Consider the following 24,313-nt stretch of genomic DNA (forward strand, 5'->3'; position numbering starts at 1 on the left):
GGTGCTTTATCCACATGACCAAAGAAGTTAACCTTATCAGCAAGCTGACAAGGTAAGGATGTCATTTATTGGGTGACTCCATGCCCTGCTACACATACATCACAAGTTATTCACAATGACTTACACACATGAAACGTTTTTAGAATCTACCATGATCTGATGATGGTGATGGTAGCTGTTATTCATTAACAAATAAAAGTTGAGTTTATGGATGAGTGAGTGAGTGAGTGTAGTTTTACGCCACTTTTAGCTGAGCAATATCACAGTAAGGGACACCAGAAATGGGCTTCAAACATTGTACCTATGTGGGGAATTGAACCCGGGTCTTCGGTGTGATGAGCGAACACTTTTACCACTTGGCTACCCCAACGCCAGAGTTTGTGGATGAGAATCTTGCTGACCTGCTGACCCCTGACCTTTAGGATTTAAGATTTGTGCTCAACTCTAAACTCTTGAACTGCTCCCTTGTGAGAAGACTAATTTGTTATATTTTTAAATGTCACATCTGAAATTTACCATTACCTGAATTAATGATTTCTCTGATCAAATATTTCTACAGAGATGGAAAAGAGAGTATCTTCCCTTCACAAAAATAATTGCATTTATCTGCAGATCGTAATGATTTTTTGTTTCAAAATGTTCATTTCTGTCTTTGTTATGCTGTATTCCAGCAAATCCATGTAATATCAATATGTCTCATTGTACAATATCAATATTATGTGTTTTAATGAGTGCAGGATTGCAGTTCAAGACGCAGGGGGCAAACATGCATTGCAGAAATTTTCCTTGATGAGTAAAAACTGATTCAATTCTTTCTATTGCACATATCATTTGACAGAAAGTATATGCAATTACCGTATTTCCAAACAATGGAAGATAAATTTGAACCAAGTGAGGCAACGGTCATTTACTGCTGTAATCTGCAAAAGTTCAGCAATATCGCACCAGTCAGGATTCTGATCAACAAACTGTTCGTAAGGTTACGACTTATCGTGACTCCATGGTTTTCTATAGGCTTATGAATGTAGTAGCACTATGACTTCTTTGTGGAGTAGGGAGCAGGGCCCCCTTTCACAAAGCTCTCGTAAACCTAAGATCTCGTAACTTTACTCGTAGGATTTGTACCTCCTATGTTACAGTATAGGAGGTATTAGTGTTGGGAATTGGTTAAAATCCCATAATTGATGATTGGTTCAGTACAACCGATCAATGATCGAAAATAATTGGTTAGCGTCATTTATCAAATTTTACTGGTTAATTTTGTTTGCGCAAAAACAAAAAGAAAAAAAACCCATGTAGTTCTTTGATTTTTTCCTTTTTTGCAAATGACACATCTTTAAACGATGACTAGTATGTTAGGAACATTAATTTCTTGGAGTCTTTAAGATACATTCAATCATGACTTGGAACGAGCTTGTACTTGAAGTTGTAGTGCTTATGAAATGTAACAGACAAAACCAACCTTGTGAAAAATATTATTAATGCAAAAAGTTTTCCAGAATTGTTTGTGTTCGATTATGAGAAAACATGATCGATTGCTTGGTCGTTTAGTCACTACGACCAATCTTTGATTATTTCAATTAATCGGACCACCACTAGCAGGTATGAATGCTACGAGAAAACCTACGAGATCTTTCTCCTATGTTACAGTGTAGGAGGTATGAATGCTACAGGAAAACTTACGAGATCTTTCTCCTATGTTACAGTATAGGAGGTATGAATGCTACGAGAAAACTTACGAGATCTTTCTCCTATGTTACAGAAAAGGAGGTATGAATGCTAATGAGGAAACTTACTGTAGATCTTTCTCCTATGTTACAGTATAAGAAGTATGAATGCTACTGAGGGAAACTTACTTTACGGAGATCTTTCTCCTATGTTACAGTATAGGAGGTATGAATGCTACGAGAAAAAATGAGATCTTTCTCCCATGTTACAGTATAGGAGGTAAATGAATGCCTACGAGATCTGATCTTTCTCCTATGTTACAGCATAGGAGGTATGAATGCTACAAGAACACTTTCTACAGAGATCTTTCTCCTATGTTACAGTATATAGGAGGTATGAATGCTAATGAGGAAAGTTACTTGCAGATCTTTCTCCTCTGGTACAGTTATAGGAGGTATGAATGCTACGAGGAAACTTACTTGTGATCTTTCTCCCATGTTACAGAAAAAGGAGGTATGAATGCTACGAGGAAACTTAATGCAGATCTTTCTCCTATGTTACAGTATAAGAAGCATGAATGCTACGAGGAAACTTACGGTAGATCTTTCTCTTATGTTACAGTGCATAGGAGGTATGAATGCTACGAAAACTTATGAGATCTTTCTCCTATGTTACAGTATAGGAGGTATGAATGCTACGACATTATTTAGATCTTTCTCCCTATGTTACAGCCAGGTATGAATGCTATACCAGAAAACTTTGTGGTAGATGTTACAGCAGGTATGAATCATTACAAACACTTTCTCCTATGTTGGATCAGCATGTCAGGTGCCTACTGAGAGCTCTGGACAAGGCCAAAGGGATTGCCCTAGACCATGAGCCACACGCTTGGAACCATGCACACAACTCGACACAGTGAACCTGTGAAGATCTGGGTTAGAACTGGTCTTCACCAACCCATGCTGGTCAGGAGAAGTGTCTAACGGGATCGGGTGGTCAAACTCGCTGACTTGGTTGACACGTGTCATCATACCAACTGTGTAGATCGATGCTCATGATGTCAATCCCCTTTATTGCCTGGTCCAGACTTGATTATTTACATTCCAACCTCATATAGCTGGAATATTGCTGAGAGACTAAACAACAAACAAACCACGCAGCTTAATTTCAGCTCCTACATGACAGGGACTCAGGTGCCACTGTGTGTGTTGGGGGGTGCCCCTGGGGAAGGGATACATTCTGATCCTGAATACCCCCAGAGTAAGTATCACATTTCATACATATATTTCAGCATTATGAAAGTTGTGATGGCAGTGACATGACTTTTGGAAATATGACTGACTGACTGACTGAGGTTGCCGCCTCTGGACATATGAAGTTGAGGTTGAAAGATAGACCTAAATTAGTTATTATATATTTACGCCGCTTTTATCAATATCACCGCAGGGTACACCAGAAATGGGCTTTACACATTGTTACCATCTGGAGAATCGAACCCGGGTCTTAGGCATGACACACGAATGCCTTAACCACTCAGCTACCCAACCACCCCGAGATAGCCTGACCCGAAAACATCGGGGTTAGAATTGGTCTTCAGTAACCCATGCTTGTCTTAAGGGGAGACTAACGGGATCGGGTGGTCAGACTTGCTGACTTGGTTGACACAACATTGTCATCGCATCCCAATTTCATGGAATGATGCTCATGCTGTTGATCACTGGATTGTCTTAGTATTACAAGTACAGTTGTGGTACACCAAGATTAGCAATCTGGGATTCTAAATAACAACCAACAGATCTGTAAGCTCTGTAAAAAGACTCAATTGTATATAAACTTGAGTCACACCATGTGTAAAATTTAAATAAGGAAAAAGCAAAAATAGCAAAATATATCATAAAAGTTCTTTAAAAAAATGCAATCCAGTCTACGTGTCTTGAGTGAAAAATTGGTTCCCAAACCAGAATCATTACCTAAATATTCCCTTCCCTCAGGAAGCTCTCTGATGAATACATATTGACAAACTGAAACATACGGTCACAATCATTTTCCATCTCCGTACATGGCTAGTACCTAATTATCTGGTAATGAAAGGCAAGAATCAATCTACTATTGTTATCCAGAGAGATCAACAGGACACGTCACAAACACAACCAGTCTCCCTCACGTCTACTGACGGAAACAGACTACAATACTAATTGGGTTTTCTACTCTGCCCAGTCTGCCATCTGTCTGTAATAATAATAATCATCATCATCAATTCATAGATTTCCTCATGAACTTTTCCCCTCATATTTCCATATTAGATCATTTCGATTTTGAGTACCGGGTATTTCCATACAATATGGTTTCTTTATTATGTTTATTAATCGTTTTAGGGATTTTTTTCTAAAAATCTAAAACTGGAGTATTAAACAGAAATATTACTTTCATCTGTATTGAATGTTTACTGTTTTAGAGTATTAATAACTGTCCTAAAGTTTTAAGTAGTTTTCATAATCTGAGATCTTCGCCTTCATGATCAATAAATATGGTGCTGCTGATCACTGGATTGCCTGGTCCAGACTCGATTATTTACAGACTGCCACAATATAACTGGAATATTGCTGAGTGCGGCGTAAAACTAAACTCACTCTCTCAATAAGAATTACAGAAGCATTTGAGTGGAGGGTTAAATAATGGTTAGTGACCAGTTGCCAGATGACGTCACAAATGACATTTTGTTATACATTGATGCACCACTCAAAAGGCTGGACAAAAGGAATTGTTAATTGATGCTAAAAAGGTGTGATTTCAGGGTGTGTGATTTCAGGGTGTGTGATTTCAGGGTGTGTAACAATCTGATTACTGAACTCGTGCCTGCCGGATACCACTGATCTTACAACTCATTGTTCGAAATGTATATAGTGAGTGAGTGAGTTGGGTTTTACGCCGCTTTTAGCAATATTCCAGCAATATCACTGCGGGGGGACAGTAGAAATGAGCTTCACACACTGTACCCATGTGGGGAATCGAGCCCGGGTCTTCAGCATGATGAGCCAATGCTTTAACCACTAGGCTACCCTACCGCTCCTGAAATGTATATAACTTCGCTATAGCTTGTTAGATATGTTTAGAGGTGATGGGGACCCTAGTGGTTAAAGCATTGCCTGAGTTTAGTTTTCGCCGCTTTTAGCAATATTCCAGCAATATCATGGCTGGGGACACCAGAAATGGGCTTAACACATTGTGCCCATGTGGGAATCGAAGCCATGGCCTTCTAGCGTTCCTGGCTCGGATTGCTTGTTAGGTATGTTTAGAAACAATTCCAATCGCAGACCGCATGAAGTTTAACCACTAAGGCTACCCTCTAACCGTGGGGTAGCTAGTGGTTAAATTTGAGTTGACAGTGAATGAATACATATATCATAAATGATCATATCTTTTGTTTGTACTTTTAAACTGATATTTCAAGTCAACTAATTTTGACCATTACATTTAAACAAATTGTTTTCATGATCGAGAGGCGTTGATATAGCCTTGTGGATAAAGTGTTCAAGCTGAAGACCTGTGTTCGATTCCCCATATGACTGTAGTGAGTGATTTGGGTTTTACGCTGCTTTTAGCAATATTCCGGAAATATGACGGGGGACATCAGAAATGGTCTTCACACATTGCACCATGTGGGAAATCGAATCCTGGTTTTGGGTGTGACGAGCGAACACTTTAACCACTGGGCTACCCCATGGCCCGGAACATGACTGTATAGTAACATTTTCAGTACATTTCATCATGCAGAATTGCTAAATCTTCTAATCGTGAGAAAAGACAAGTGATAATTATTTGCTTTTTCATTGGTTTCACATATAAAACCAAAGTGCAATTAAACAGAATACAAGAATCCTGCTCCTATTTATGGAGCTACAGAAGTTTAAGCTAGCTATCACTGAACTTCCTGCTTTTAAGGATGCTAATTTGATACAGGAAAAGACAAGTGATAATTATTTGCTTTTCATTGGTTTCACATATAAAACCAAAGTGCAATTAAACAGAATACAAGAATCCTGCTCCTATTTATGGAGCTACAGAAGTTTAAGCTAGCTATCACTGAACTTCCTGCTTTTAAGGATGCTAATTTGATACAGGGAAAGCAGAATTGTCTATGATTACCTGCAGATATTGAAATTCAGTACTTGTGTAGGTAATTTAAAACATTTCTTCTTTATGAGAAAAAAACCCAGGGAGAGCTAAGATCAATATCCTTGTGAACTGATATGAAAACTTCTGCAGGGTCTGATTACAAGGAAGACATGAGGGACTGTAGCTCACCTACTTGCAGGAACATACACGGTGGGTTTTATGTCCAACAGTATTCCATTTATATATCAGATTAATGTGAGAGGAAAGCCCAATGTGATGCAGATCTTTGATGTTTACTAATTTCGAGGGGCGATGGGGTAGCCTAGTGGTTAAAGTGTTAGCTCATCACACTGAAGACCCGGGTTAGCAGCGTAAAACTAGACTCACTCACTCACCCACATATGGTAGGTAAATATTGAGCAGTTAAAAACAGTTTGTTTTGCAAATGAATGCACCCAGGAAAACACACCGACCCAAAAATTAAATATTTGATTTTCATCCTTACTATTCAAGATACAAAATGAAAAACAGGTACTTTTTTTCTGATGAAAAGACAAGGAATTACTTTCCTCCTGTGTTTCTGGGACACCAGAAATGGGCTTCACACATTGTACCCATGTGGGGAATCGAACCCAGGTCTTCGGCGTGATGAGCAAACGCATTAACCACTAGGCTATTCCACCGCCGCTGCCTTGGTATGAAGTTGCTTAACTATGATTAGTCAACGTCAGCAAGGTCCAGCAAGCAACTAAGAACATTCTCAAAACTTTAATCTTATTCTCATTCTGAAATCATAGATTGGAAGATCTGTTCACTAAGCAAATAAAAAAACACAAACATGTCCCAGCAAAGTGTTTGTTACCTAGATTTCATTTGGATCAAAATTGGTGATTTATATACTTTTCATGTCCAGCTACTTTAAGTACCAAGGCTGTTGCTGATCTGGTTAAGATCCTTCATTGTGGGTTATGAACCAATCAAATCCTCCAATGCAGACACAAGGTCATGTGTCTTCCAGGGCAGTTTGCTCTTATCAAATCTTGTAAAGGACATCGGGTACACTTGCCAGGAAGTGGGCCATTTGCAAGACATGAGTGAAAACATAATGATAGTTATCCCTCTTAGTTGGTCTGGTTTTGATTGAGAATTGTTGGCAACTGTGAGATTTTTGTCTCCCTTCAGGTGATTAATGCCAAGCAAAGATAAATAGGATGATCAGCAGAGGAAGGAATTCTACCTAAATCTTGCAATAACAAATTCTAACTGGTGTCTCAGAAAGATTTCTCACAGATACCAGTCCACCTGAATCTTGATTCTGTGTAAATATAGGGATTCCCTGATGGTCAACACTTAGCCCTGCTTCAAACTACTGAGAATTGTTGATGGTGAACACTCACTGTTGCTTCGGGCACAATGCTTTTCTAATGGTAAACTATCTGATACAAGGATTCTTGATAGTCAACCCACAGCCCTCCTTCTGATATAGGGATTCCATGATAGTCAACCCACAGCCCTCCTTCTGATATAGGGATTCCCTGATGGTCAACCCATAGCCCTGCTTCTGATATAGGGATTCCCTGATGGTCAACCCATAGCCCTGCTTCTGATATAGGGATTCCCTGATGGTCAACCCATAGCCCTGCTTCTGATATAGGGATTCCCTGATAGTCAACCCACAGCCCTCCTACTGATATAGGGATTCCCTGATGGTCAACCCATAGCCCTGCTACTGATATAGGGATTCCGTGATAGTCAACCCACAGCCCTGCTACTGATATAGGGATTCCTAGTCAACCCACAGCCCTGCTACTGATATAGGGATTCCCTGATGGTCAACCCATAGCCCTGCTTCTGATATAGGGATTCCCTGATGGTCAACCCATAGCCCTGCTTCTGATATAGGGATTCCCTGATAGTCAACCCATAGCCCTGCTACTGATATAGGGATTCCCGTGATAGTCAACCCATAGCCCTGCTACTGATATAGGGATTCCCTGATGTCAACCAACAGCCCTGCTACTGATATAGGGATTCCTTGATAGTCAACCCACAGCCCTGCTAGTGATATAGGGATTCCCTGATAGTCAACCCACAGCCCTGCTACTGGTACATTGGGATTCCCTAATGGTCAACCCATAGCCCTGCTAATGATATAGGGATTCCGTGATAGTCAACCCACAGCCCTGCTACTGATATAGGGATTCCCTGATGGTCAACCATCAGCCCTGCTACTGATATAGGGATTCCTAGATAGTCAACCCACAGTCCTGCTACTGATATAGGGATTCCCTGATGGTCAACCCACAGCCCTGCTACTGATATAGGGATTCCCTGATGGTCAACCCACAGCCCTGCTACTGATATAGGGATTCCCTGATGGTCAACCCACAGCCCTGCTACTGATATAGGGATTCCTAGATAGTCAACCCACAGCCCTGTGACTGATATACGGATTCCTAGATAGTCAACCCACAGCCCTGCTACTGATATAGGGATTCCTAGATAGTCAACCCACAGTCCTGCTACTGATATAGGGATTCTCTGATGGTCAACCCACAGCCCTGCTACTGATATAGGGATTCCTAGATAGTCAACCCACAGCCCTGCTACTGATATAGGGATTCCCTGATGGTCAACCCACAGCCCTGCTACTGATATAGGGATTCCCTGATGGTCAACCCACAGCCCTGCTACTGATATAGGGATTCCTGTGATAGTCAACCCACAACCCCCTGCTACTGATATAGGGATTCCCTGATGGTCAACCATCAGCCCTGCTACTGATATAGGGATTCCTAGATAGTCAACCCACAGTCCTGCTACTGATATAGGGATTCCCTGATGGTCAACCCACAGCCCTGCTACTGATATAGGGATTCCCTGATGGTCAACCCACAGCCCTGCTACTGATATAGGGATTCCTAGATAGTCAACCCACAGTCCTGCTACTGATATAGGGATTCCTAAATAGTCAACCCACAGCCCTGCTTCTGATATAAGGATTCCTAGATAGTTGACCCACAGCCCTGCTTCTGATACCAGGATTCCCTGATGGTCAACCCTCAACCTTGCTTCCAACATAAGGATTCCCTGCTTCCAATACTCAATGCACCAACATGGATGCCTACACTGGGACAAAGATCAATATTGATTCAGTTACTTTACCCCCATATACTACACACACCGATTACCAAATACTCTTACATTTGAGAAATTTTGATAAAGTTTCCTGATACTTATATTGAATTTTGTTGTTGAGAAGAAACTATTTTAAACGACCTTGTTCTTCTCCAATCAATACAGACTTGAATACTTTTTTGTATAACATCTCAGCACAGAAATCAATCAGTCCTCGGTATCTATAAATAGCAGCCCATATTTGTGTTATGCATACAAAATATATTTCAACTTGTCGCAGCAAGGCCAAACGGTCTTTTACAAGAAATACCCAAATATATTTGGAATGCCAAACCCTCGTGGTCAATCAAGACTTCCTTCAGACACACAAGCTAACAATCCCACACAACGGGGCCCTAAGTGGCAAACGTTCCTCCTAACCACATGCAATAACCTCGACCTATAAAGACTGGCCATGTTTACTGTAGTCAGGATGACTTGGGAGTTCTAGCATGGAGGCTGACACGGCCGAGCGCGAGATGTTGGGTACCCTATCGGAGGATGCTGTCACTGATTGGATGAGTGTTATTGATCTCTGGGCCCAAATCAATGCCTGTCTGTGGGAGGGATGGTTAAGGTGTTAGAGGTGACACCATCATGCACCTCTGCTTCCACACCGGTTGCGTCACGCTTACGTCTACGCCTCTTGATCAAATTGCTGGAATTAATCTCAAGGACACGGGAGGAAATTGGAGATATTTGCTGTTCATTTATTTCTAGCAATTTTGGCACAGGAAGCATTTTGCAAAGCAGGGCAAGTGCTCCAGACATCTTATTCCGTTAAATCTCAATTTCATTTTGTCGCCCCAAAGGGAAAGGTGATATAAATTATTTGCTGTGCATTTCGCAACCTGCTGTTTAAAGGGATGAGTTTGCTCTTCGAGTCAAACTAATACTCAAGTGTTGACACATGCTTCAATCAAATCGAAAAGATGAATTTTGTCTTGTTTGCATCCGCAGGAAAACAAGGATCGGTTGATCTTGCAGATGCTGAGGTTTCATTATCAGCGACACTAATTGCCTTTCAGAGTCACATTCCAGAGTTTCAATGACATAACTGACTTTTCTATTTGTGTTGAAAATAATACTCTTACCTTGGTATTAATACTCATATCTTCATCTCCTCACAAGGATGAGATCGGAGATAGTTAATGTAATTGTTTTAAACTAATTAGGCCACACCAGTCTTGTTTTTTCTTAACAGCTGATCAGTTTTGTTTGGGGATCTTTATAAGACAGTGTGCAGATTTATTTTCTCACCATGCTTGCTAATGGCCAAAATAACACAAAAAACCCCAAAAGTTTCATTGACTTGTTTTGTACAATACTGAGTCACAAGGATGAGACAGAAAAATAGAATAATCTATTTTTCAATTTGCTTTTTCCAGAATGTTACAGGAATGTTAGAAAACCACTTGTCTGGCAGGCAAACACTGTGATTTTTCTATCCTAAGGCCCAAGTCTTTGATCCAAACTGGCTGGCTGGGTAAAATGAAAAAAGCCAAAAAGCCCATATCACTAAAAAAAATATTTGTAGTATGGATTTATGGGCTCAAATTGGTAGAATTGAGGATGGTGAAGAAGTGACTTGATTGACAGAGAAGCAAGGTTCAAATAATTATTTACACGTCTGCTGATGGCAAGTAATAATTGCAGAGGAGTTGGTTTTCTTCCATTGAAAATTTATCAATATTGTTGTCTTCTCAACAAATTAGTAAACACTGAAATAATTGTTTTTCCCTGAAATCAGAAAAATTCATTTGTTGGATACATTATACAACATGATTACCAAGTTTTGAAGGTATCTGGAAGTTTCAATTGTCTTTTTCACCAAAATTTCACAAAGTTTCAAGGATGGTGTTCCTTAAACCAAGTTATATCAACCTTACCCTTAAGTTATCTGAAGTTAAAACAAAATTATTTTGGTTAAAAACAATGACTTTTTCAAACATCTACTTGTTTGTATCTGTGTTAATAGTGTACTCAATGGCTGCATTCAAGAAGTAATCTCAAGTCAACCCAGACAGGTTATTTTTTGTCTCTCTACATATAAAAGAATTGAGGAGACGATAAAACCATATCAGATTGCCATTTCTTTATCTTACTGGAGAAGGAAGCATGGCACTTCTGCACATACTGGCAAAACTCAGGAAGTCTGTATCTGAAGGAGTATAGCTTGTCTTTGATCTCAATATTTGAAATAATAAAATATCTGTCATGTGCAGGAACCCATCTCCTTTTGTCTTTGATCCATGTAATCAAAAACACAGGGTGTTGACCTAAGCAGACATTGTATCCACCTGATCCCAGTTTATTGAAAGTGTCTTCAGGGAAGTGTTTTGTGTACAGGCCTGCTGACGGTATGAGGGACACGTCAGTGTTGGCCTCATCTCTTTACTGATGATCACGTGGGTTAACTAATGTTGCTGCGAACATTTTTTCATCTTTATTCTTGTGTTACCCGATGTGGGTGGAAAAGCAAAAATGATTCAGTACACAATTCATGTGAAAATGAAAAATTAATCAAGGATTTGAACGCTTGATCACTGGTTCCTTACACTGCAAAGGGAAATAACTCTCTATGGGAAATGAGAAACCACTGTGAACATGATTTCAGCTTTACTGTGGGTGGAAAACCAAAACTGTTGCAGGTCTACAATCGATGAGCATCAATATAGTGGTGACAAACCTAGAAACATAATCTGGGATTTGAAACTCTTGATCATTGGTTCCTTGTACTGCAAAGGGAAATAACTCTGTATTATAAGAAATGAGAAACCACTGTGAACACGATTTCAGCTTTACTGTGGGTGGAAAACCAAAACTGATGCAGGTCTACAATCGATGAGCATCAATATAGTGGTGACAAACCAAGAAACAATCTGGGATTTGAACTCTTGATCATTGGTTCCTTGTACTGCAAAGGGAAATAACTCCAAGGGAAATGAACAGCTGTGAACACTATTTCAGCTCTACTGTGGCGCACCACCTGATTTGGGTGTAAAACCAAAAATGATGCAGTTCTACTATACATGAGCATCAGCATGGTGGCGACAAACTTAGGAACATAATCTGGGCGAGGTGAAATGTTTCACTCATATGGCGACGTGCATGCATGCGTGTGTATGTGGCTGCTTGTACTAGCCCAGACTTAAGCTGGTTTTATAGTGCTAGCTCACAGAGATACCATGCCGCAGTGAAGCATGAATACCCCACTCAGACACATTATACTGACTCCGAGCCGACCAGTCCTTGTTGTACCCATAAATGCCGAGCGCCAGGCTGGAACCAACAAGTACCATATTTTAACGATTTTTGGTATGACGCGGTCGGGGATCGAACCCGCGACCTTCCGCTCTCCAGGCGGACACTCTAACCACTACACCATGGAGGCGGATGATCATTATAATCTGGGATTCGAACTCTGGATCATAAGGTTCAAACACTGCCAAGGGAAAGTGAATTGACTAACCTAGCCAGTTGGCCAATCCCATTAAGTATTGAATATAGCAGACAGGCTTTCATTACATTACACATTAATCTTAACAGCTGTGCTGTGGGACATCTTCCTGCTATGACAGAGCAGGAGATTGGGATATTAGGAACATTTGCTGTCCATTTCTATCTACATGATCAAAGTTATTACCACAAAATGGGAAATTGATGACAAATGTCGCAGAACATCATCCGGGATACGGAAGCAGCACAACTAAGATTGAGGGAACGTCCACTAATGTCGCACATTTGTTCGTATAAAACACATTCCCTCCATGCTGATAAATACACTCCACCGGATTTATTTCCCAAGGTTTGTGTAATTACTGGTTATGAAGAGTAATCACACTGTTACATAAATAGACACAGAGAAGTAACTGGTAATGTTCTTATGAATCTTATTGTGAGTTCATGGTACCACATCTCTCAATACTCCTACAGTTGGAGACCGCCTCTGTGGTGTAGTGGTTAGAGCGTCCGCCCGGGAGAGAGGAAGGTTGCTGGTTCAATCCCCGACCTCGTCATACCAAAATACGTTAAAATATGGTACTTGTTGGTCCCTGCCCGGCGCTCGGCATTAATGGGTACATCAAGGACTGGTCGGCTCGGGAGTCAGTATAATGTGTCTGAGTGGGGTATTCATGCTTCACTGCGGCATGGTATCTCAGTGGGCTAGCACTATAAAACCTGGGCTAGTACAAGCAGTCGCACATACACATACACACACATGCATGTCGTCATATGAGCGAAATATTCTCAAGCACGACGTTAAACCCAATTTCACCTCACCTCACCTACAGTTGGAAGACTGCATGGGTGTTGATGTTGATATTGGATAAATGAGTTTGGCTTTATGCAGCTTTTAGAAATATTTTGCAAATTAACGGCGGGGACACCAGAAATGGGCTTCACAAATTGTACCCATGTGAGGAATTGAACCCGAGTCTTCGACGTGATGAGCGAACACTTTAACCACTAGACTACCCTACACCACCCTTACATAGACATCTCCCAAATTTCAAAATATAAAGAGTGAGTGAGTGAGGTACTATTTAACGTCACATCGGCAATATTTCAGCCATATCGTAACGAGAACATTTTACATTGAAATTGAATATGTGTATGTTATAAAACCTGTCATCAAAGGACAGTAAAACAACTAGAATATCACAATTAGATTTAAAACTAGTGTGGAAGGTTAAAACTGGACAATACAAGATACAAAAAAGGCTATAGATCGCCAACAACTGAAGGTAGATCACCATACTAGGGACCATGGGGACTTACAGTACCTTTGCTACCTGCATGGACCCTAGCTGGATTTACACCATCGCTTCAGCCATTGGCATTTATACTGAGATTTAGCCATACATTAAAATCACAAAAATACTACGATTAAACACCTGGTAGACTCAAATTTACTTGAAATGCTGGGGACTTCAAAATATAAAGAGTAAAAGTGAAAAACTGAATGAAAAAGTAACCAGCCATGCTTTTTAAGTTTCACAAAGAAATCAGAAAGTTTTAATGAGGAGTGAGTGAGTGAATTTAGTTTAAAAGGCGCTTTTAGCAATATTCGAATAATATAGCAGCGGGGACACCAGAAGTGGGTTTCCCACATTGGATCCGTGTGGGGAATCGAAACCGGGTTCTTTGCCTTGACGAGCTAGCGTTTAACCACTAGGCTACCCCACTGCCCCTAAGGGAATAATAAATAACAGTGCTTTTTTGCTTAAACAACTTTGTCCTTTGAGAAACAACACTCGCCACATGTACAGTCACCTGGTCAGAATTTTGATAAGCCCTATTTGGAACTTTCTATTTTAAAACATCAGCTTGGGTTTTTCATATTAAATTCATGAGACTGTTGGCTAGGCATGAACACTCACTTTAATTTGGTGCTGCATTAATTTCATGATTTACAGATTCCAACATGCCACTGAACCAATTTCACAAACTCTCTGGAGAAAGGAATGTTTGATAATGCTCTGATATAAACTGGGCAATGTGAAACAATCAAAGCTACACTTAAGTTGTACTTGACATCTACTTAAACACACGTCTCACTCAATGTCTCAAGAACTTTACGAATATTTAATTCAAATATAAACACCTGAAGGTCTTGTGAGGAACTGTCATCTTGCCTGGACTAACTAGTCCTGGAGCAGCTCCACAGATGTATTCTGTCGCCAGGCACTGACCACAGCTGTGGAGTATTAGTTGGGGTGACTGATGAGGGGGGAAACAACTACTGCGATAGTCTATTACGACCAACTATTGCAATACTATTGCAACTATTGAAGTAGTTTTTCTCCTTGGATTGTCTCATTTGAAGTCATTTCCCGAATGAATATATAGTTTATATAAAATAAAACCAAGCTGAAGTAGTTTCAGTCTATTTTAATAACCGACAAGAAACCAGATCCAGATCAAGTTTAAGATGTAACAGGGGCGGATCAGGTGGTCAGACTCGCTGATTGGTTGCCACAAGTCATCAGTTCCCAATTGCGCAGATTGATGCTCATGCTGTTCATCACTGGATTGTCTGGTCCAGACCCGATTATTTACAGACCGCCGCCATATAGCTGGAACATTGCTGAGTGCGACGTAAAACTAAACTCACTCACTCAATTTCAAGAAGGATGTAACCTCTACTTCCTTATTAGTATAAATTTCATTTATTCCCCCAAGCCCCAACCAAGCAAATAACCTCTGCATTTCACAACCAATACTAAAACAGCAATTAAATCCAATACTAGATCTTGATTTGAAGATATAACCTCCGTCAAATACATACAAACTGTTACAAGCAAATAAAAGAACTATGTGATCCAAGTTTACTACAGCAAAATAATCAATCTCTGCCCACTTCGGCAGTCAATATGAAACGTCACCTGATGGATTCGGCAGCAGGATGGAACAATTTGTTCTGCATCTTTGACAAAATTTACAATCATCTAACTGGCTGAGAAATTCTGGATCTCCAGACAGTGAAAGTCCGAGCCGATATTGCCACACGAGGCAATTACTAGTGCGATATAAATCACACGCCTGAACTTAGATGGTTAGGCGGCTGATGGATAGCTACTCTGGAAGGGCTGTGTTGGGGCTGTTGGGATCTTCATCAAAGCTGGACAAATTGGTTTCAAATACATTGATGGGCCAAGTGTAAGCTTTTGATACATCATGGTCGGATTCTACAAACAAAAAGGTTTGGGCGACTGTCACAGCAGTAACATAGTAACATAGATAGTAACATACATACATACATACGTGGATACACATACGCTCTTACTACACACCTTATATATATCTTTATATTTATCTCTCTCCATATATAGTTCAGATATTTGTGTTGGTCACACACCCTGTACACAAGAGCTTTAGCCAAGACGATATTGACGAGTGAGTTGGGTTTTACGCCGCTTTTAGCCATGGAGCGGAACACCAGAAATGGGCTTCTCACATAGTACCCATGCGTTGAATTGAACCTGGGTCTTCGGCGTGACGAGCTAATGCTTTAATCACCAGGCTACCTCAGTGCCCCACCACCACAAACATAATTAGTCGGTGTTTTATATATTTAATATTTGAGCACCTGAAGAAATCTCCTGGCAGGAGAAAAGTTTGGGCTAAATAGTCCAGTTGTTCAAAACGGGAGAAAAAAGTCTTTCCAAAGAACATTTTTATCATTGATTTAAAACTTGGTTCCAACAGATGGAATTAAGATTTTTTTTATTTTATTTTAGAGGGTTGTGTAATAAACCAGATCCTCCCAAACGTCTGACCATTTTGGACAGCAACCCCATGCAGTTGTCCATGAGGTTAAAGCTGTATGTTAATGCTAAATCACACAATTAAATCATATTCCAATCCAAAAATAATCATAATTATTTTCAACTTCCCCAAATCCTGTCATGTGTTTTAGTCCTCCCTGATTGTTACATGGGGGTCCATCAGGACCAAATCACAGACCAAGCAAGTGGATTCAAGTCACAAAACTGCACCTTGTTGGTCAAGCTTTGTGAAAATTCTTTCCTATTAATTGAGTATCGTTTTATGGCTCTTTTAGAAATATCACAGCTGTGGGGAGGGAAGTGGAGTGGTAAGTCCAGAAATGGGCTTCACACACTGTAACCATCTAGTTACAAACCGAGAATTTGGTGTGACAAGCGAGCACTTTAATCACTGGGCCATCCAACCAGCCTTGATAATGTCGGCTAGTTAATGTAGGACATTTGTCATAGTAATCACTACAAACAATTATCAAAATGACAAAGAGTGTTGATTATTAAAACCATAAACAAGTTAATCTGATGTCTGGGATCAAGCAGTAATTAAAAGTATGGTTTAAGCAATGATGAAACTAATATGTTTTACATAATAGTAACTCAGCGAATACATAACCCTTCAACACTGCTACAGTTTCCATAAACAATCTGTAATATATAAAAGAAATTACACACTGTCATGGTTATTTTTTTTCTTTGTAAGGATGCATACAGAATGAGTGAGTATGGACTTACTTAGAAGATTCACTTCTATGCCAATAATATCATATTTCCTTTTGTATACTTTGTAATTTAACTTATTGTATTCTGAACTATATATGCACATATGTACCGCTCTGAAATCCTGAAGTGTAGCCTGGGCCTATGGCCTCCACTACAAAGAAAATAAAGATTGATTGATTGACTTACGCTGCTTTTAGCAATATCATGGCAGGGGACACCAGAAATGGGTTCCCGAACCCGGTTGTTTGGCCGGACGAGTCGGCGCCTGAACCACTAGGCTACCCACCTTACAAAATGGTGCAGAAGTACCTCAGGGGGGCACTAAGTATGCAAATACATTATCCTAATTACACACATCTTGCTTCAGGACAAAGCCCTAATCACAAGGAAGACAGACCATGGGCACAAGTTGATGCATGGTAAGTCTATAATCTTCATCCATCAATTCTGAATGAGTAATTCTGCATTCAGGATTTTACCAGCAATGCCAACCAATATTGAGGTTAGGGTCATAGGGATCAATCTAAAATGTACATTAGGAATATATATTAGTTTCATAAAGAGTATGTTGGACTACATGGTTTTGATTAGCCTTGCTCCAAGGCTGAATTTTCCTTCAAAGAGTCAAGTCTGCATAAGTTGACGCCAGTCTGTTATTTTTGTAGAAATTATCATTTAAATGATTAAATGTTACCTATCAGACTTGTGCAAGTCTCGGTTTTGATGAAAATATACCTTCAGCATTTAGTACCTAAATTTCAAAAACTATGTTAACCCGTCGCTGCTCTGCCAACACAATTTCAGATGATTAACTCATTCTAGTGTTTGAAATTGAGGACATAAGTCAAAGGTTCTTTGTCAGAAAACTACATTTAAAATTTAAGAATTTGGGGGTCATTACAATTCAATACTATGAAGGACCCTAAAGGACAACTCTGAATACTGACTGTTCTACAAAGCACACGTTACCTTTCAACTGCGGACTCAGGAATCTTTTCAACAAACAACAACAAACACATAATCATATTTCAACTTAAGATACTTTTTTATTATTTCAGTTGACATTTTCAACATGAGAATTGCTTGCCATATTTCATTGTATGAAAACTGCCAGAGCAAGCTTATATTACCCTGACTGAAAATAACATCCACGCAATAGTACGATGAACAGCATCAGCAGCACATGTGATAAGCCAAGGACACACTCCAGCCAGTATTACACAACAGCGGCTGAGTTTCACAAACCAGAACAAATCCGGTTCTCAACATAAACCTTGTACCATCATTTATTTCAATCAAGGTTTTTGCTCAGTGTTCACATTAACATGACAAAACTTGGAATGTTTCTAAATTCTTGCATGAACCCTGAAACCCCATCTATACCAATATAGTTGTGAGGGTAATGTGATATTAAGTGGAAGGAAAATAGTATCAGCACCTCGGTACAGGATTTGTTACAACAAACACTAATGCATGTTTTCTGTGAAAGGTCAAGGGCTCTACACGGAGTTGGGAGAGTATATCGATAAGTCTGTGTATGGGGGCTAGGCTGAAGTCAGAAGGGACGGCTCCTTCAGAAACACTTCCCATCAATGGTAGCCTGCATCAGACACTCTGTCGCAGCTTGTACATGGCTGGGAGACAATGCCTTCCATACGTGCCTCTGGTACTGCACTCATAGGTCCCTGTGCTCTTGTCGACCTTTAGGATCAATGCTATTTCACTGGGGTTGAAGGCTAATGAATGAAAGTCATGATGGCTACTCATGTCAGCCTGTGCCTCATGTACAGAGAGATCAGATCTCCGCTATAGTCAACAAGGTTAACCATGTACATGTGTACAGAGACCGGATCTCCGCTATAGTTAACAAGGTTAACCATGTACATGTGTACACAGACCGGATCTCCGCTATAGTCAACAAGGTAAACCATGTACATGTGTACAGAGACCGGATCTCCGCTATAGTCAACAAGGTTAGCCTTGTACATGTGTACAGAGACCGGATCTCCGCTATATCCAGCATGAACCCAGTACCTTGTGCACAGAGAGACCAGATCTCCGCTATAGTCAACAAGGTTAACCATGTACCTTGTGCACAGAGAGACCAGATCTGCACTATGGTGAACAAGGTTAGCCCAGTGCCTTGTGTACAGGGAGACCAGATCTCCACTATAATCAAGGTTAACCCAGTAAATGTGTACAGAGACCAGATCTCCACTATAATCAAGGTTAACCCAGTAAATGTGTATAGAGACCAGATCCCAACTACAGTCAACAAGATTCACCCACAAGTGTACAGAGACCAGATCCCGAGCACCGTTCACCATATTTAGCAAAGATAGCACTGGGTCATTTTCTGAGTGGACAGTAACTCAGTTATATTAAAGTGGTGCAGGTCAGGCGTCAACCACTTTGGTAAAACCCCTGCAATCCATGACTGAGATACAGCACAGCCAGCTGCAGCAACCAGGCCATCCTACATTCGGAGTCTCCTGACCAGTAGATAATGCTGGATGAGAGGAACTGTAGGACAACCAACATCAATGTGAGCTGTGATGTCTACACCAGCTTGACAGTACCCTGCCACAGCCTACATGGAGGTGTCGGAGCTAAGCTTGACATAACACAGATGACAAAGACATGTGTCAGAGGTGATTAGTGAGCCCCTAAAACAGCCGAAACAGACAAGTGTCGAAGCTGAGATGTCTGAGCCCCTGAAACAGCTTATTGGGTTGGGTGTGAGCTAACCCTGATCCTAACCCAGCCTACTCCGATATATGGGAGTCCCTTGTGACAGCCCACACTGTCATGAGTTCAAGCTCACCTTCACAAAGCCTACATTAACCCAAGGACAGCCTATAGGGCTGTGTCGAGCTAACCCCAATCCTATGTTAGCCTATAGGGCTGAGTACCAGCTACCCCCAGTCCTATGTTAGCCTATAGGGCTGAGTACCAGCTACCCCCAGTCCTATGTTAACTTGTAGGGCCGAGTACCAGCTACCCCCAATCCTATGTTAACCTGTAGGGCAGAGTACCAGCTACCCCCAATCCTATAGTCCTCAGTACCACCTACACTGTCATGAGTTCAAGCTCACCTTCACAAGGCCAACATTAACCCAAGGACAGCCTATAGGGCAGAGTACCAGCTACCCCAATCCAATGTGAGCCTATAGTCCTCAGTATCAGCTACCCCCAGTCCTATGTTAACCTGTAGGGCTAGAGTACCAGCTACCCCCAATCCTATGATAGCCTATAGGGCTAGAGTCCGAGGTGTACGACATGGCTGGCTGTTCCTACACCAGTGACGCCACACAGTGATACACAGATGAGTATAGACACAGAACAATCACCTGCTCTAACATGCACACATCTCTCCATCTTTCCTTCGTGAAGCTACTCTCTACAACACACACCTAGTCTGACCCTGTTCCACAACCAATCCTAGAGCTACGACTGTCCAGAGTTGGGAGTTATGACAGCTGTAGAGCAAAGATCACGTACAGGTAGTGGAACATGCCCCATGTGTATTACTGGCTGACAAACTCAAGAAAAACCTCGCTTAACCTTAAAGAACAGACTCAAAGTGAGCAGTCACTTAAACTGTAGGCTCTCTGTGCTGACTCCGCAGGTTTCAACAGTGAGTTATTTTCGAAATACAACAAATAAAAAAAACTGGAGTGAGTGAGTATAGTTTTATGCCGCTTTTATTAATATTCCAGCAATATCACGGCAGGGGAAACCAGAAAACAGGCTTCACACATTGTACCCATAAAAAAAGCTTCATAACATTTTGCCAACAAAGAATCAAGCACAATTTGGTTTCAGTCGATTCCACAGCTGACCGTGCATAGGATGCATATCCAATTTCTGAAAAGGTTTTTCTTGAATTTGTCTCTCAGTAATACGAACATGTCGACACAAACCAATATGGTGATCATAAGTTTTAATGAAATATGCACTATTGTTGATATCATTGGGATTAACAAATCTATGCATTTAGTCTAACATTCATAATTAGCACAGAATATATAGATAAAATGTTCACAGCGATGATTGCTATATATGCTAATTGAAGTTAATTCAGGGCTATCAATGTTCAGATCTAAAATGGAACACACAAGTCATGGAGTTTGAATATTCATAATATCAGTTAGGTTACATAAGCATGATGAATATTAGACCAAAGCTTCCTCAGAATATGAATGGTGAAAAAAACTGATTTTGAATCAAATCAAAGAAAAATGTAATGTGAAAGTCTGAAATTAGTCATAAAAACAAAAAAAGTCATTGACAATGAATTAATATTATTCATAATAAACAATGTAACATTCGGCTTTGATAGGATTCTCTGCTACTCGTTATTACATTAACAAATTCTGTGATATTGAGATTTAATCTGTTGTTTGGAAAATATCTCTAAATATTAAAGCAAACCGATGCCACCTATACATTTACTCAGAATGGTGTGTGGCTTTTGCTGCCTCTCATTATAGATTTTATGAATGCTTCAGTCATTTAGGTAAGCCTGAAAGAGTTATCCCCCTTTTCCATAGTGGGACTAATTTGACCTGTGTTCTTTTTGCAGTGGATATCGGTCCTGAGATGTCTCGGTGTCATCTAATTTTATATGGTCTCCACACACTACAGTTCACTTTTATCACTCTAACGACCAAAAACATTTACAGGCAATAGCTGTTGTGGTACCAATTCTTGTCTTGAGACCCAAAAATCTTGATGTTCGGAAATGAAACTCCATAAATACTGTTGACTTACATACTGTCTATAACTGTTCCCTTTACACGCAGTGATTTTTATCTGCTTTTGCCGCCTTTTTCATACTGACGTATTGAACCGAGAAAAAATACTGATAGATTTCAAACACAATACCACCCTAAACTAAAAACAATTCCCTACTTGAATGAATGATACAAATTCATGAGTGACACCGACTTCGGACAATACCAAGTTTATCAACTTGTAAGCATGATACAACACAAGCTATTTCATAAACAGGTAAACAGATTTTGGTCCCTTTTCTATTGAGTCAATATCAATATTTTCGTGACATATCTGCTGCAGTTGGCATTAAGTAGGCAGGAGCTTATAGAATGGTGCTACAAGAATTTACGTATTCAGCAACTACACGTTCAACTCAACTTGTATGGTGTGAATAATCTCATCAATGTGTCGACATGAAGTAGTATGTGTTGTGATGAGGTTGAGGTTCATTATGTGTCATGTTCAGTATCAAAATATGAAATACTAACTTGTTCAAAAACCTGAAACAAAAACACAAATAATTTGCCATTTTGAAATATTGATTCTTGAGAAGCAATGTTGTCTTTCATGATGGAGAACCTGTTGAAGCTGAAGAACTGATGATTTAGTGTAAGGAAGGCGATCAGAGGAGGGTCACCAAAATACAGGACAGTCTCATGGGAATCATGAAAAGTACACATTTTTGGGGAGAGCCCATTCTCTTTCTACAGAGGTTACTCCTGTCATATCTTCCTACATAACCTCTGTTCTAATACGGCCCTTTCATGGTGTGAGCGTTCAAGACTCGTGATTGGAGGCAATCAGATTTAGTTGTGCAATCAGCGACGTTGTTTCAAAAGTGATCATTCGCAAGGCCTCGGTAATTTCCGTATGCTTCGAGAAAACTAAACTTCTTCCCCTGCGCGATGCGCAAACGTTTCTTCTAGACAGAACTCAGTCATGTTATGGCGGATCAGTGGCGTCTCCATCGCCCTCGTTGACAACGGACAAGCTAGCCATTAAACGTCTTGTGTGTAACATCAACACAAGTCCCTGGCAGATCGGGGATATTTGTGGCCCCACATTTGCTTGTGTTAGTCAAGTTGAATCTAAGTCGATGTAACACGTGTTCTGATTGGATAGAAAGAAGGGGAGATTATTCGTGTTGCGATCTTTTGCCGCTAGGGGATTTTACGAGAACCGGGAAATATGGCCGTATTAGAACAGAGGTTCGTAGGAAGATATGACAAGTAACCTCTGTGGGAAGAGAATGGGGAGAGCCATGAAAACAATTTAAATACACATAAATAGGTTTTGCATTTTGTCTTTTCAGGGAGGGTCCTGAAAAGATATCTGGCATGAGGAGATGATCGTCGGTTCCTGTGCATTAGGAAATTCAGATATATTTTGGGAGGGGTATGAAAACAATTAAAAAATAATTGTACACATGAAAAGGTTTTGCATTTTGTCTCCTCAGGGAGGGTCCTGAAAAGAACTTTGACGAGCATCAGGAAACGGTCAACATTTCCTGTGCAATAGTGTATTAGAAACCTCTGAAATTCCTTACAATTAATGACCAGTTCCTTATATCTCTAAAATGCTGAATGTTAAAGGTACCCTCCAACCAGATTAAATGCCCTGGTCGGTCACCATAGTGACATCAGGCCTGCTGCCTTCATGCAAACTGCGCGACACCACAATGCTGTTAACGTTGCTAGGACTTATCACCATCAACAGAGACAGGACAATCAACGGTGAACTCAGAAACAATGACACCCATTCACTCACAGATCAGCAGTCACAGAAACGAGTACATCCTACACTGGTAACTATAAAACTGTGGTAACATTTAAAACTAGAAATCTAACACAGCTCTGCCATCGACTCCTTCTAATCGGCAGACTTATAAATCTTCCATTTTTCATATAAAAACGCTACTCGAGCGGCATGTATTAAAAAAAAATAACTGGCATTTTTAACATAGAAAATGGTGACAGTTTCACAACTGCAGACATGCATCGACATTCAACAAGGCAACAGAAAGTATGGGTGGCTGGTGTAGCAACGAGGTCACGTGACAGTGGTCACATGATCAGTGAAAGACAGGTCATGCATTAAGTAATGAATGATTGGTTAGTAATGGTTGATATGGAAACAAGTGGTTGTTATGGTAACTATAGGCATGCACTCTATGTTGAGCCTGCATCAGACAAACGATGATGAGACATGCAAGATGATGAAATTCGATGTTCCACAAAAACATTTCAGGCATACACACCAAAAATAAATAAAAATATTGGCATAGAATCACATGCATTCAAAGCACATTATGACTATATTTTTTCGATGGCAGCAAAATAATCGTTGCATGGTATTTGAAAAGTCTGCAGTTTTGTTGAAGCATGTCGAGAATTTTATATGCGTGCTGTATCGGCAAAAATTGCAATTGACCCTGAATTGTCATGTCCTGTTGTTTGTCATGATTAATACTAGGCGTGGTCGAAGCCAAACAAAAAGTCAACAAAAGTAACGCAGGCACAGTCTTGTCTATTGAAGTGGTAGTGTCAGTTGGCATCAACTAGAAA

The 24,313-nt window shown here is 40.3% G+C and overlaps 1 protein-coding gene across 1 annotated transcript in view; it reads right to left on the reverse strand.

Moving 5' to 3' along the window:
• Nucleotides 1-24,313, reverse strand: part of LOC124284940 — a 193,255-nt gene that overhangs the window by 25,535 nt on the left and 143,407 nt on the right. The gene's annotated exons all lie outside the window — the stretch shown is intronic.

This window comes from Haliotis rubra, unplaced genomic scaffold, assembly GCF_003918875.1.
Source record: "Haliotis rubra isolate DU_JTF1 unplaced genomic scaffold, ASM391887v1 Scf349, whole genome shotgun sequence".
NCBI classification, from domain to species: domain Eukaryota; kingdom Metazoa; phylum Mollusca; class Gastropoda; order Lepetellida; family Haliotidae; genus Haliotis; species Haliotis rubra.